The following is a 15,009-nucleotide window of genomic DNA, read 5'->3' on the forward strand; positions in this document are numbered from 1 at the left end:
TGCGGATAGTGATGGAAAGGAGCCCTACCCTACCTGGAAAAACACCCAATGTGGCGTTTTGCCTGGCTCTCCACGCGGCCCCGGGGAGCCTTGTCACCCAGGAGGGGGAGGGGGTGGCCTGGGCCAGCCTCTAACGTGACTTCCGGTGCACGAGTGTAAAATCTTCAAAGTGTGAACAGCAGAAAGTCGTTTTGCCCGGCCCTCCACTCGGACCCAGGAAGCCTTGGGCCCCCACCGTGGTGCCAGGCCCGAAGCCAGCTAAACCCACGACCCGGCTCTCCATCCGAACCCGGGTACCTTTTGCCCTGCTCTCCACTCGGACCCAGGGAGCCCTGGTCCCCCACCGGGGTGCCAGGCCCGAAGCCAGCTAAACCCACGACCCGGCTCTCCATCCGAACCCGGGTACCCACTCTTAAGCACCCCCCCCCCGGAATCTTCACAATCTAACACCAGGTGCTGTAAGCTTTTCATTAACGCATTGGCTACTGCCATCTGCTGTATATGGGCCGTACCGGCCACCGCTGCCTTTGCTTACGGCCATACCACCCTGAACACGCCCGATCTCGTCCGATCTCGGAAGCTAAGCAGGGTCGGGCCCGGTTAGTACTTGGATGGGAGACCGCCTGGGAATACCAGGTGCTGTAAGCATTTTCATGTCGGCATACTGAATGAGCAATGGTCATTCATGAATGGCCATGCTAAACACTAGATCTTTGTGCACCACTAAAACGTTTTGCCCCCCAAAGCGCATAGGCCACGCCTACATCATTAAACCCCACCCTCAATCCGACAGGCCCCGCTTTCAACCCGGTCACCCGCTCTTAACCACCCACCCAAGACGCCTTAAACCCAGCCGCGGGGGCACAGGGCCACCTCGGACTGTGAAAAAACGCATGTGCTGTTTTGCGGAGCTGCCCACGCCAAGTGTGTGCGTGCACGCGCGCCGTTAAGCGCTTGACCGGCGCGGCTAGAGGCTTTGCCGGCCGCTGTGGCAAGCGGGTAGAATTACTCGGGTCTCTCTTCATGACGAATAAGCCTTTCGCCTTTTACTAAAGACTTCCGTGGAGAGGGACGTTGATGAGTTATGGATATTTTTGGAAGGCCTTGCCCATTGGACAAGGCCAGCTCAGCTGTTGAAGAAAATGACATGGAGCACGGTGGTGCGCTCGGTTGTCTTGAGTGCAAATAGGTGTGAGCGCTTTAACTAATAGTATCGAAGGTTCTCAAAATGCGTCAAAGTCTTAATATCTACAAGCTCACATACTGCCACTGTGTCTTGTGTGTGTGCTTAAAGGGGAAATTTTAAGACTTGGTTGTTGGGTACCGCAAAGAGGCCATTGTTACGCCCACGTGGAGGGGACTAGTCGTTGACTGACCGGCAGGGCACTGGTGTGTGGATTGAGTGCTTTCCTCTATGGCCAGCATGTACAACTCATACTTACCTGGCAGGGGAGACACCATGATCATGAAGGTGGTTCACCCTCGGCGAGGCTCAGCCATTGCACCCCGTGCTTTGCTGACCCGGGCGAATTCCCCAAATGTGGGAATCTCGACTGCACCATTTTTGGTAGTGGGGGACTGCGTTCGCGCTCTCCCCTGATTAAGTGTTGAAAACATGCGGATAGTGCTGGAAAGGAGCCCTACCCTACCTGGAAAAACACCCAATGTGGCGTTTTGCCTGGCTCTCCACGCGGCCCCGGGGAGCCTTGTCACCCAGGAGGGGGAGGGGGTGGCCTGGGCCAGCCTCTAACGTGACTTCCGGGGCACGAGTGTAAAATCTTCAAAGTGTGGACAGCAGAAAGTCGTTTTGCCCGGCCCTCCACTCGGACCCAGGAAGCCTTGGGCCCCCACCGGGGTGCCAGGCCCGAAGCCAGCTAAACCCACGACCCGGCTCTCCATCCGAACCCGGGTACCTTTTGCCCTGCTCTCCACTCGGACCCAGGGAGCCCTGGTCCCCCACCGGGGTGCCAGGCCCGAAGCCAGCTAAACCCACGACCCGGCTCTCCATCCGAACCCGGGTACCCACTCTTAAGCACCCCCCCCCCGGAATCTTCACAATCTAACACCAGGTGCTGTAAGCTTTTCATTAACGCATTGGCTACTGCCATCTGCTGTATATGGGCCGTACCGGCCACCGCTGCCTTTGCTTACGGCCATACCACCCTGAACACGCCCGATCTCGTCCGATCTCGGAAGCTAAGCAGGGTCGGGCCCGGTTAGTACTTGGATGGGAGACCGCCTGGGAATACCAGGTGCTGTAAGCATTTTCATGTCGGCATACTGAATGAGCAATGGTCATTCATGAATGGCCATGCTAAACACTAGATCTTTGTGCACCACTGAAACGTTTTGCCCCCCAAAGCGCATAGGCCACGCCTACATCATTAAACCCCACCCTCAATCCGACAGGCCCCGCTTTCAACCCGGACACCCGCTCTTAACCACCCACCCAAGACGCCTTAAACCCAGCCGCGGGGGCACAGGGCCACCTCGGACTGTGAAAAAACGCATGTGCTGTTTTGCGGAGCTGCCCACGCCAAGTGTGTGCGTGCACGCGCGCCGTTAAGCGCTTGACCGGCGCGGCTAGAGGCTTTGCCGGCCGCTGTGGCAAGCGGGTAGAATTACTCGGGTCTCTCTTCATGACGAATAAGCCTTTCGCCTTTTACTAAAGACTTCCGTGGAGAGGGACGTTGATGAGTTATGGATATTTTTGGAAGGCCTTGCCCATTGGACAAGGCCAGCTCAGCTGTTGAAGAAAATGACATGGAGCACGGTGGTGCGCTCGGTTGTCTTGAGTGCAAATAGGTGTGAGCGCTTTAACTAATAGTATCGAAGGTTCTCAAAATGCGTCAAAGTCTTAATATCTACAAGCTCACATACTGCCACTGTGTCTTGTGTGTGTGCTTAAAGGGGAAATTTTAAGACTTGGTTGTTGGGTACCGCAAAGAGGCCATTGTTACGCCCACGTGGAGGGGACTAGTCGTTGACTGACCGGCAGGGCACTGGTGTGTGGATTGAGTGCTTTCCTCTATGGCCAGCATGTACAACTCATACTTACCTGGCAGGGAAGACACCATGATCATGAAGGTGGTTCACCCTCGGCGAGGCTCAGCCATTGCACCCCGTGCTTTGCTGACCCGGGCGAATTCCCCAAATGTGGGAATCTCGACTGCACCATTTTTGGTAGTGGGGGACTGCGTTCGCGCTCTCCCCTGATTAAGTGTTGAAAACATGCGGATAGTGCTGGAAAGGAGCCCTACCCTACCTGGAAAAACACCCAATGTGGCGTTTTGCCTGGCTCTCCACGCGGCCCCGGGGAGCCTTGTCACCCAGGAGGGGGAGGGGGTGGCCTGGGCCAGCCTCTAACGTGACTTCCGGGGCACGAGTGTAAAATCTTCAAAGTGTGGACAGCAGAAAGTCGTTTTGCCCGGCCCTCCACTCGGACCCAGGAAGCCTTGGGCCCCCACCGGGGTGCCAGGCCCGAAGCCAGCTAAACCCACGACCCGGCTCTCCATCCGAACCCGGGTACCTTTTGCCCTGCTCTCCACTCGGACCCAGGGAGCCCTGGTCCCCCACCGGGGTGCCAGGCCCGAAGCCAGCTAAACCCACGACCCGGCTCTCCATCCGAACCCGGGTACCCACTCTTAAGCACCCCCCCCCCGGAATCTTCACAATCTAACACCAGGTGCTGTAAGCTTTTCATTAACGCATTGGCTACTGCCATCTGCTGTATATGGGCCGTACCGGCCACCGCTGCCTTTGCTTACGGCCATACCACCCTGAACACGCCCGATCTCGTCCGATCTCGGAAGCTAAGCAGGGTCGGGCCCGGTTAGTACTTGGATGGGAGACCGCCTGGGAATACCAGGTGCTGTAAGCATTTTCATGTCGGCATACTGAATGAGCAATGGTCATTCATGAATGGCCATGCTAAACACTAGATCTTTGTGCACCACTAAAACGTTTTGCCCCCCAAAGCGCATAGGCCACGCCTACATCATTAAACCCCACCCTCAATCCGACAGGCCCCGCTTTCAACCCGGTCACCCGCTCTTAACCACCCACCCAAGACGCCTTAAACCCAGCCGCGGGGGCACAGGGCCACCTCGGACTGTGAAAAAACGCATGTGCTGTTTTGCGGAGCTGCCCACGCCAAGTGTGTGCGTGCACGCGCGCCGTTAAGCGCTTGACCGGCGCGGCTAGAGGCTTTGCCGGCCGCTGTGGCAAGCGGGTAGAATTACTCGGGTCTCTCTTCATGACGAATAAGCCTTTCGCCTTTTACTAAAGACTTCCGTGGAGAGGGACGTTGATGAGTTATGGATATTTTTGGAAGGCCTTGCCCATTGGACAAGGCCAGCTCAGCTGTTGAAGAAAATGACATGGAGCACGGTGGTGCGCTCGGTTGTCTTGAGTGCAAATAGGTGTGAGCGCTTTAACTAATAGTATCGAAGGTTCTCAAAATGCGTCAAAGTCTTAATATCTACAAGCTCACATACTGCCACTGTGTCTTGTGTGTGTGCTTAAAGGGGAAATTTTAAGACTTGGTTGTTGGGTACCGCAAAGAGGCCATTGTTACGCCCACATGGAGGGGACTAGTCGTTGACTGACCGGCAGGGCACTGGTGTGTGGATTGAGTGCTTTCCTCTATGGCCAGCATGTACAACTCATACTTACCTGGCAGGGGAGACACCATGATCACGAAGGAGGTTCACCAAGCAGAATTACAGCGAGATAACCAGTGAAAGGACCAGCAGGAGAAACAGAGTGAGATTTCTTTTTTCTCTTTCCTAATCTTTACGGAAGTTGTGCGGTGTATGGGACTTCTGTAAAGGTTTTTTGGGAGTTGGCTGCAAGTGCAGTGCCGGGGAGCCAGCTTTTCTGGTTTAATCCCCGGGTGACTCCCAATGGCCTTCACCCAACACGAAAGGAGGCGAAATGCTGTCCGTTTTGAGCTCCAGGGAGACCTGGAGATGGACAGGCTGCAGTTCTCCAGGAACATACTCCAGAATGAGCTTGGTTTTAATCCCAATCAACTAGATTACCTCTTCGCCATGCCTGGGAAGAAGGTTTTTGAAGTTGTCTTTGCTACCTTCGATTTTTTTGAACACTGTGTGGACAGATTCCGCCAGAAAAAAGCCAACAACTCCAGGCTAGAGAACATCAAACTGATCCCCCTGTCAGAGAGAGATACCAAGACGGTTACCATCATCATGTATTCAGAGAATGTGACGACCCCTGATATCCGGACCTGGCTGTCATTCCACTGTGACGTGGTGAGAGGCATGGAGCTGAGAGACCAGGACGGAATCCTTACTGGGGCACGACGCTTCTACGTCAAGCTGAGGAGAGACCAAGTGCACGGGCAGCTACAACATCTACCCTCTACGATCCAGCTGGGAAGGGTGAGAGGAAACGTTTTCTATCAAGGCCAGCCCAAGACGTGCAGGAAGTGCGGTTCGCTGGGCCATTTTGCGGCTGATTGCAACAACACCTACTGCAAGCACTGCAAAACGTCCAGTCATACCACCAGGGACTGTGTAGAGCCGAAGAAGTGCAACCTCTGCGGAGCCACCTCCCACACCTTCAGGACTTGCCCCAAATCCTATGCCTTCAAGGCATCCAGCCAGATAGATCCTAACTTTTGGCAGACGGACCCGGAGCACAACCTTGCCCCAGATGTGGAGCCGACACCTCCACAGGAAGTTCCAGCAGCCGACCTTCAACAAGCCGAGCCGGCACAGAACGTCCGGGGAGACACTCCTGCAGCCATCGCCGAACCACCAACATCAGCAGCGGAGGCGAACTTCGAGCCACCCGGAGAAAGCGCCCTGATGGGAGAGGACGGCCAGCTGGACTGGAGCGCCACACCAGCTGAGGACCAGCCAGACGAGGATGACATCAGTCTCGTGGGTGTCTCGTCTCGTCTAGATCACGAGGAGGACATCAGTCTCGCACAGCAACTGGCAAACTCCACCACCATCTGTTCAGCTGATTGTCGTGATCTCCTGGATGCCTTGATCGTCGATCTGCCAGGTCCAGTGGGACCAGCACAGCATCTGATCATGGCCTCGGATGACTCAGCCGGCCAGAAACCCACATCCCAGAAGCGGCAACAGCACTCCTCCTCGGGAGAGTCCATCGACGCCGATAACCAGGTATGGCCATCCCCTCTTACTACCTCTGTCTCCTTTTTGGATCCCCAGAGCCTTGAGTTCTTCTCCAATGCCACCCAAATGAAGGGGGCAGTGGGGGAGGGCATCTGGGAAAAACCCAAAAGTAACAAAGGGAAAAAGCTCCGCACCAGCCCCCCTACAGACCCGTTCAAGGGTCTCCCCTTACCCTAATTAATGGCTGCTATCTCCATCGCCTCCCTCAATACTAGAGGTTTGAACGACCCGGTTAAGTGTCTGACAGCCTTTAACTTTTTGCACTCAGAGGGTAATGACATATTCCTCTTGCAGGAGTGCAACATCCCCTTTAAAGACAGTTATAAGGGTTATGAGGCCAGGTGGAGCCACGGACAGTCTGTATGGTCTGGAGACAATGACAACAGGTCATCAGGGGTGGCCGTGCTGTTTAAAGGGTGGGGCTTTAACATAAAGAGGGTCCAACATGTTATCCACGGGAGGGTTTTGTGTGTGGACATTGAAATAAACAATGCCAGTGTAAGACTGATTAATGTGTACTGTCCAGCGGACCTACAACATCGCCTTGAGACATTAAATGCCCTACAGCCTCTGTTGGTGTGTGGCAGTGAGATTATCTTGGGAGGTGATTTTAACTGTCTTGTTGATGCCAAAGACAGGCTCACAACGAGTACAGTTAGGCTGGACTCCAGCACAGAGTCATTGAAAAACATTATAAAAGATTTTAAATTAATGGATACTTTTCGTGCCATGAACCCCAGACAGCCTGGGTACACATGGACCAATGGACGAACCCACTCGAGGATTGATTTTCTATTGACCTCAAAAGGTTTGCAGGTTCAACGGGCATCGGTTACCCCAGTGTGTTTTTCTGACCATTCTAAAATTGATTGTACCATGGTTTTGAAAGAAAAAATTGAGAGGGGGAAGGGGTCCTGGAAGCTTAACACTTCCCTGCTCCAGGAGAAGAAGGTTGTTGACAGACTAAAAGAAAAATTAGTTCAATGGTCTTCACTACAATTTGCTTTCAACACGGTTGGTGAATGGTGGGAGGATGTGAAGGAGAGAGTAAAACGTTTTTTTATGGAGGTTGGCAGAAAAGTTGCAAAAACAAAACGTTTTAAATGTAAAAAAGAGCAGGCAAAATTGCAAAGACTGTATACAATGGCACATGCTGGTTTTAATGTATCTGAAGAAATAGCCAATTTAAAACGTGAGATGTTAAGAAGATGCGCAGAGACGAGTCGTGGCCTAATAACCCGTAGCCGTGTGCAACATATGGAGCAAAATGAAAAGTGCACAAGTTACTTTTTTAAAGAATTAGCAAGACCCAAGAATATTATGGAAGCCATAAAAGATGAAAATGGCAACGAAAAAACGGTAACCAAAGACATACTTACGGTGGTAGGTAACTTTTATGCCGACCTCTATAAAGGTGAGGACCTCGACAGTCCTTCCCTAGAGATGATCCTTTCAAAGGTGAATAAGAGTGTAGGGGATTTTAATGGATTGTTGGAAGGAGAGTTAACTGTTAATGAGCTGTTTAAAGCTGTAAAAAGCATGCAGGATAACAAGGCACCGGGAACAGATGGCCTGCCAAAGGAATTTTATGTCACTTTCTGGGAAGAAATTAAATGTCACCTTTTAGAAGTGTTCAATGAAAGCCTACGCATGGGCCAACTACCTGCAACTTTGAGAGAAGGCACAATTTCTTTGCTTTTTAAAAAAGGTGATAAAAAAGAGATAAAAAATTGGAGACCACTTACTTTGTTGGGTGTGGATCGCAAGATCCTGGCAAAGGCACTCTTTTTCAGGTTACAGGGGGTGGCGGGAAATGTGGTGGGGGATGAGCAAACCTGCGTTGTCCCAGGACGCTCCATGAGTGATAGTCTGGCTCTGGTAAGGGATTCTTTTTTGTACTCAATTGACAGAAGGGTGCCCCTGTGTATAGTAGGCCTAGACCTAGAAAAGGCCTTTGATAGGGTTAACCATGCCTACTTAAAGAAGGTAATGCTGGCCTTCGGTTTTGGGCCAACAATTAGGGCCTGGATTGATGTGCTCCATAAAGAATGTGTGAGCAGGGTTGTCATCAATGGAAACAGCACTGACACATTTAAGGTGGAATCGGGGGTTAGGCAAGGATGCCCCCTGTCTGTTGTCCTTTTTATCCTTGCCATGGAACCTCTGGCTTGCGCAATAAGACAAGATCAGTCCATCCGTGGGCTTTTGGTACCAGGGAGCAGCGGGAGGGAGGCAAAGATGACCCTGTATATGGATGATATGACCATTTTAGCTACAGATAACACCTCAGTGGATAAAGCTCTTGGATGGAGCGATTGTTTTTCCAGGGCATCAGGGGCTAAGCTCAATAGAGCTAAAAGTGAATGTTTGTATACACATTGGAGGGAAGAGAAAATGAATTTGGGGCTAACAGAAAAGAATGATCGAATTAAGGTGCTCGGAATTTAAATAGGCAAAGACATGTTAAAGGTTAACTGGGAGTCAAGACTTCCAAAGCTTAAAAGTAAGTTTTTAAGATGGGAGGGAAGAGACTTGTCCATTACAGGAAAGGTTTTAATTATAAAAGCAGAAATCTATGCCTCGCTAACGTATCTGGCTGCCACCTTGCCTGTGCCTAGAACCTTCCTCAATCCTCTGAGAAGATCTGTCTTTCAGTTTTTATGGAGTTCTCAGCAGGAGAGAGTAAAAAGGGAAATAATGTATAGACCTTTGGATAAGGGAGGGAAAGCAGTACCAGATTTGGGCATCAAATTAGAAGCCTTGTTTCTAACTCCAATTGTAAAATCTGTTCTGAATGTCAATAACACATGTTTATGGTCCTTTTTTGCTAAGTTTTGGGTGGGTCAAAATATAGCGCAGCGTTTTGGGAAGAGGCTCCCATTAGACACCCCACATGCTGAAACAAGGCCTACAATATATGATAAGGCAATGATATTGTTTCAGTCCGCTAACTTGAAGGGAACGTCAGTAGACAAGATCAGTAGGGAGATTGTTGAAAAGGGCCTGTCGCCCCAGACAACTAGGACGGTGCCGGTCAGTACCTTAATTCAAAAGAATGTTTACAGGTCTGGAAGAATGTAAACTCTCCTTTCTTGCAAAATGTCCATAAAGACGTGGCCTGGAGCACAGTACAAAACTGTCTCCCTACCAGGGCATTTTTGCATGGAAGGAGATGCTCCAGAAACTAGCAAATGCCCAAGAGTAACATGTGACTCAGATGAATACGTCAAACATCTATTCTGGTTTTGTCCACATGCTCACAAGGTCTGGGCTTCCTGAGGCCCTGGCTGATAGACTTCATAGGGACCCCACAGAAAATGACATTATGTATGGGGAACTAAATGGTAACAACTGTGAAAATTGGTTAAGATGGTGGCGCGGTGATCAACTGCACTAAAGACGCTATCTGGAAATGCCGAAATATTCTGGTTTTCAAAAGATTTTGTAATGCCCACGGAGTCAGTGGCCAAATTAGCAGTGATGATAGCCAGGGACTACATCCTCAGGGACAAGACCAAATGTAACACAAGGGTAATAAAGGAAATGTGGAAAGTGGGAGAATCTGGTTTGGTATATGACCTTTTAAAAGATTGTGCTATAAAAAAAAAACCAAAAAAAAAAGAATCTGTACCTTGTTAAAGATGTGGATCAGTAATGTATGTATTAAAGTATGTATGTATGCCATGAACAGTGTGTGACTATTGTTGTATTGATGAATTGCCTGTACAACTATAGGACAAAATCAAATAACAAAAAGTGGTTCACCCTCGGCGAGGCTCAGCCATTGCACCCCGTGCTTTGCTGACCCGGGCGAATTCCCAAATGTGGGAATCTCGACTGCACCATTTTTGGTAGTGGGGGACTGCGTTCGCGCTCTCCCCTGATTAAGTGTTGAAAACATGCGGATAGTGCTGGAAAGGAGCCCTACCCTACCTGGAAAAACACCCAATGTGGCGTTTTGCCTGGCTCTCCACGCGGCCCCGGGGAGCCTTGTCACCCAGGAGGGGGAGGGGGTGGCCTGGGCCAGCCTCTAACGTGACTTCCGGGGCACGAGTGTAAAATCTTCAAAGTGTGGACAGCAGAAAGTCGTTTTGCCCGGCCCTCCACTCGGACCCAGGAAGCCTTGGGCCCCCACCGGGGTGCCAGGCCCGAAGCCAGCTAAACCCACGACCCGGCTCTCCATCCGAACCCGGGTACCTTTTGCCCTGCTCTCCACTCGGACCCAGGGAGCCCTGGTCCCCCACCGGGGTGCCAGGCCCGAAGCCAGCTAAACCCACGACCCGGCTCTCCATCCGAACCCGGGTACCCACTCTTAAGCACCCCCCCCCCCGGAATCTTCACAATCTAACACCAGGTGCTGTAAGCTTTTCATTAACGCATTGGCTACTGCCATCTGCTGTATATGGGCCGTACCGGCCACCGCTGCCTTTGCTTACGGCCATACCACCTGAACACGCCCGATCTCGTCCGATCTCGGAAGCTAAGCAGGGTCGGGCCCGGTTAGTACTTGGATGGGAGACCGCCTGGGAATACCAGGTGCTGTAAGCATTTTCATGTCGGCATACTGAATGAGCAATGGTCATTCATGAATGGCCATGCTAAACACTAGATCTTTGTGCACCACTAAAACGTTTTGCCCCCCCAAAGCGCATAGGCCACGCCTACATCATTAAACCCCACCCTCAATCCGACAGGCCCCGCTTTCAACCCGGACACCCGCTCTTAACCACCCACCCAAGACGCCTTAACCCAGCCGCGGGGGCACAGGGCCACCTCGGACTGTGAAAAAACGCATGTGCTGTTTTGCGGAGCTGCCCACGCCAAGTGTGTGCGTGCACGCGCGCCGTTAAGCGCTTGACCGGCGCGGCTAGAGGCTTTGCCGGCCGCTGTGGCAAGCGGGTAGAATTACTCGGGTCTCTCTTCATGACGAATAAGCCTTTCGCCTTTTACTAAAGACTTCCGTGGAGAGGGACGTTGATGAGTTATGGATATTTTTGGAAGGCCTTGCCCATTGGACAAGGCCAGCTCAGCTGTTGAAGAAAATGACATGGAGCACGGTGGTGCGCTCGGTTGTCTTGAGTGCAAATAGGTGTGAGCGCTTTAACTAATAGTATCGAAGGTTCTCAAAATGCGTCAAAGTCTTAATATCTACAAGCTCACATACTGCCACTGTGTCTTGTGTGTGTGCTTAAAGGGGAAATTTTAAGACTTGGTTGTTGGGTACCGCAAAGAGGCCATTGTTACGCCCACGTGGAGGGGACTAGTCGTTGACTGACCGGCAGGGCACTGGTGTGTGGATTGAGTGCTTTCCTCTATGGCCAGCATGTACAACTCATACTTACCTGGCAGGGGAGACACCATGATCATGAAGGTGGTTCACCCTCGGCGAGGCTCAGCCATTGCACCCCGTGCTTTGCTGACCCGGGCGAATTCCCCAAATGTGGGAATCTCGACTGCACCATTTTTGGTAGTGGGGGACTGCGTTCGCGCTCTCCCCTGATTAAGTGTTGAAAACATGCGGATAGTGCTGGAAAGGAGCCCTACCCTACCTGGAAAAACACCCAATGTGGCGTTTTGCCTGGCTCTCCACGCGGCCCCGGGGAGCCTTGTCACCCAGGAGGGGGAGGGGGTGGCCTGGGCCAGCCTCTAACGTGACTTCCGGGGCACGAGTGTAAAATCTTCAAAGTGTGGACAGCAGAAAGTCGTTTTGCCCGGCCCTCCACTCGGACCCAGGAAGCCTTGGGCCCCCACCGGGGTGCCAGGCCCGAAGCCAGCTAAACCCACGACCCGGCTCTCCATCCGAACCCGGGTACCTTTTGCCCTGCTCTCCACTCGGACCCAGGGAGCCCTGGTCCCCCACCGGGGTGCCAGGCCCGAAGCCAGCTAAACCCACGACCCGGCTCTCCATCAGAACCTGGGTACCCACTCTTAAGCACCCCCCCCGGAATCTTCACAATCTAACACCAGGTGCTGTAAGCTTTTCATTAACGCATTGGCTACTGCCATCTGCTGTATATGGGCCGTACCGGCCACCGCTGCCTTTGCTTACGGCCATACCACCCTGAACACGCCCGATCTCGTCCGATCTCGGAAGCTAAGCAGGGTCGGGCCCGGTTAGTACTTGGATGGGAGACCGCCTGGGAATACCAGGTGCTGTAAGCATTTTCATGTCGGCATACTGAATGAGCAATGGTCATTCATGAATGGCCATGCTAAACACTAGATCTTTGTGCACCACTAAAACGTTTTGCCCCCCAAAGCGCATAGGCCACGCCTACATCATTAAACCCCACCCTCAATCCGACAGGCCCCGCTTTCAACCCGGACACCCGCTCTTAACCACCCACCCAAGACGCCTTAAACCCAGCCGCGGGGGCACAGGGCCACCTCGGACTGTGAAAAAACGCATGTGCTGTTTTGCGGAGCTGCCCACGCCAAGTGTGTGCGTGCACGCGCGCCGTTAAGCTCTTGACCGGCGCGGCTAGAGGCTTTGCCGGCCGCTGTGGCAAGCGGGTAGAATTACTCGGGTCTCTCTTCATGACGAATAAGCCTTTCGCCTTTTACTAAAGACTTCCGTGGAGAGGGACGTTGATGAGTTATGGATATTTTTGGAAGGCCTTGCCCATTGGACAAGGCCAGCTCAGCTGTTGAAGAAAATGACATGGAGCACGGTGGTGCGCTCGGTTGTCTTGAGTGCAAATAGGTGTGAGCGCTTTAACTAATAGTATCGAAGGTTCTCAAAATGCGTCAAAGTCTTAATATCTACAAGCTCACATACTGCCACTGTGTCTTGTGTGTGTGCTTAAAGGGGAAATTTTAAGACTTGGTTGTTGGGTACCGCAAAGAGGCCATTGTTACGCCCACGTGGAGGGGACTAGTCGTTGACTGACCGGCAGGGCACTGGTGTGTGGATTGAGTGCTTTCCTCTATGGCCAGCATGTACAACTCATACTTACCTGGCAGGGGAGACACCATGATCATGAAGGTGGTTCACCCTCGGCGAGGCTCAGCCATTGCACCCCGTGCTTTGCTGACCCGGGCGAATTCCCCAAATGTGGGAATCTCGACTGCACCATTTTTGGTAGTGGGGGACTGCGTTCGCGCTCTCCCCTGATTAAGTGTTGAAAACATGCGGATAGTGCTGGAAAGGAGCCCTACCCTACCTGGAAAAACACCCAATGTGGCGTTTTGCCTGGCTCTCCACGCGGCCCCGGGGAGCCTTGTCACCCAGGAGGGGGAGGGGGTGGCCTGGGCCAGCCTCTAACGTGACTTCCGGGGCACGAGTGTAAAATCTTCAAAGTGTGGACAGCAGAAAGTCGTTTTGCCCGGCCCTCCACTCGGACCCAGGAAGCCTTGGGCCCCCACCGGGGTGCCAGGCCCGAAGCCAGCTAAACCCACGACCCGGCTCTCCATCCGAACCCGGGTACCTTTTGCCCTGCTCTCCACTCGGACCCAGGGAGCCCTGGTCCCCCACCGGGGTGCCAGGCCCGAAGCCAGCTAAACCCACGACCCGGCTCTCCATCCGAACCCGGGTACCCACTCTTAAGCACCCCCCCCCCGGAATCTTCACAATCTAACACCAGGTGCTGTAAGCTTTTCATTAACGCATTGGCTACTGCCATCTGCTGTATATGGGCCGTACCGGCCACCGCTGCCTTTGCTTACGGCCATACCACCCTGAACACGCCCGATCTCGTCCGATCTCGGAAGCTAAGCAGGGTCGGGCCCGGTTAGTACTTGGATGGGAGACCGCCTGGGAATACCAGGTGCTGTAAGCATTTTCATGTCGGCATACTGAATGAGCAATGGTCATTCATGAATGGCCATGCTAAACACTAGATCTTTGTGCACCACTAAAACGTTTTGCCCCCCAAAGCGCATAGGCCACGCCTACATCATTAAACCCCACCCTCAATCCGACAGGCCCCGCTTTCAACCCGGTCACCCGCTCTTAACCACCCACCCAAGACGCCTTAAACCCAGCCGCGGGGGCACAGGGCCACCTCGGACTGTGAAAAAACGCATGTGCTGTTTTGCGGAGCTGCCCACGCCAAGTGTGTGCGTGCACGCGCGCCGTTAAGCGCTTGACCGGCGCGGCTAGAGGCTTTGCCGGCCGCTGTGGCAAGCGGGTAGAATTACTCGGGTCTCTCTTCATGACGAATAAGCCTTTCGCCTTTTACTAAAGACTTCCGTGGAGAGGGACGTTGATGAGTTATGGATATTTTTGGAAGGCCTTGCCCATTGGACAAGGCCAGCTCAGCTGTTGAAGAAAATGACATGGAGCACGGTGGTGCGCTCGGTTGTCTTGAGTGCAAATAGGTGTGAGCGCTTTAACTAATAGTATCGAAGGTTCTCAAAATGCGTCAAAGTCTTAATATCTACAAGCTCACATACTGCCACTGTGTCTTGTGTGTGTGCTTAAAGGGGAAATTTTAAGACTTGGTTGTTGGGTACCGCAAAGAGGCCATTGTTACGCCCACGTGGAGGGGACTAGTCGTTGACTGACCGGCAGGGCACTGGTGTGTGGATTGAGTGCTTTCCTCTATGGCCAGCATGTACAACTCATACTTACCTGGCAGGGGAGACACCATGATCATGAAGGTGGTTCACCCTCGGCGAGGCTCAGCCATTGCACCCCGTGCTTTGCTGACCCGGGCGAATTCCCCAAATGTGGGAATCTCGACTGCACCATTTTTGGTAGTGGGGGACTGCGTTCGCGCTCTCCCCTGATTAAGTGTTGAAAACATGCGGATAGTGCTGGAAAGGAGCCCTACCCTACCTGGAAAAACACCCAATGTGGCGTTTTGCCTGGCTCTCCACGCGGCCCCGGGGAGCCTTGTCA

Source organism: Electrona antarctica (assembly GCF_951216825.1).
Source record: "Electrona antarctica genome assembly, chromosome: 16".
NCBI classification, from domain to species: domain Eukaryota; kingdom Metazoa; phylum Chordata; class Actinopteri; order Myctophiformes; family Myctophidae; genus Electrona; species Electrona antarctica.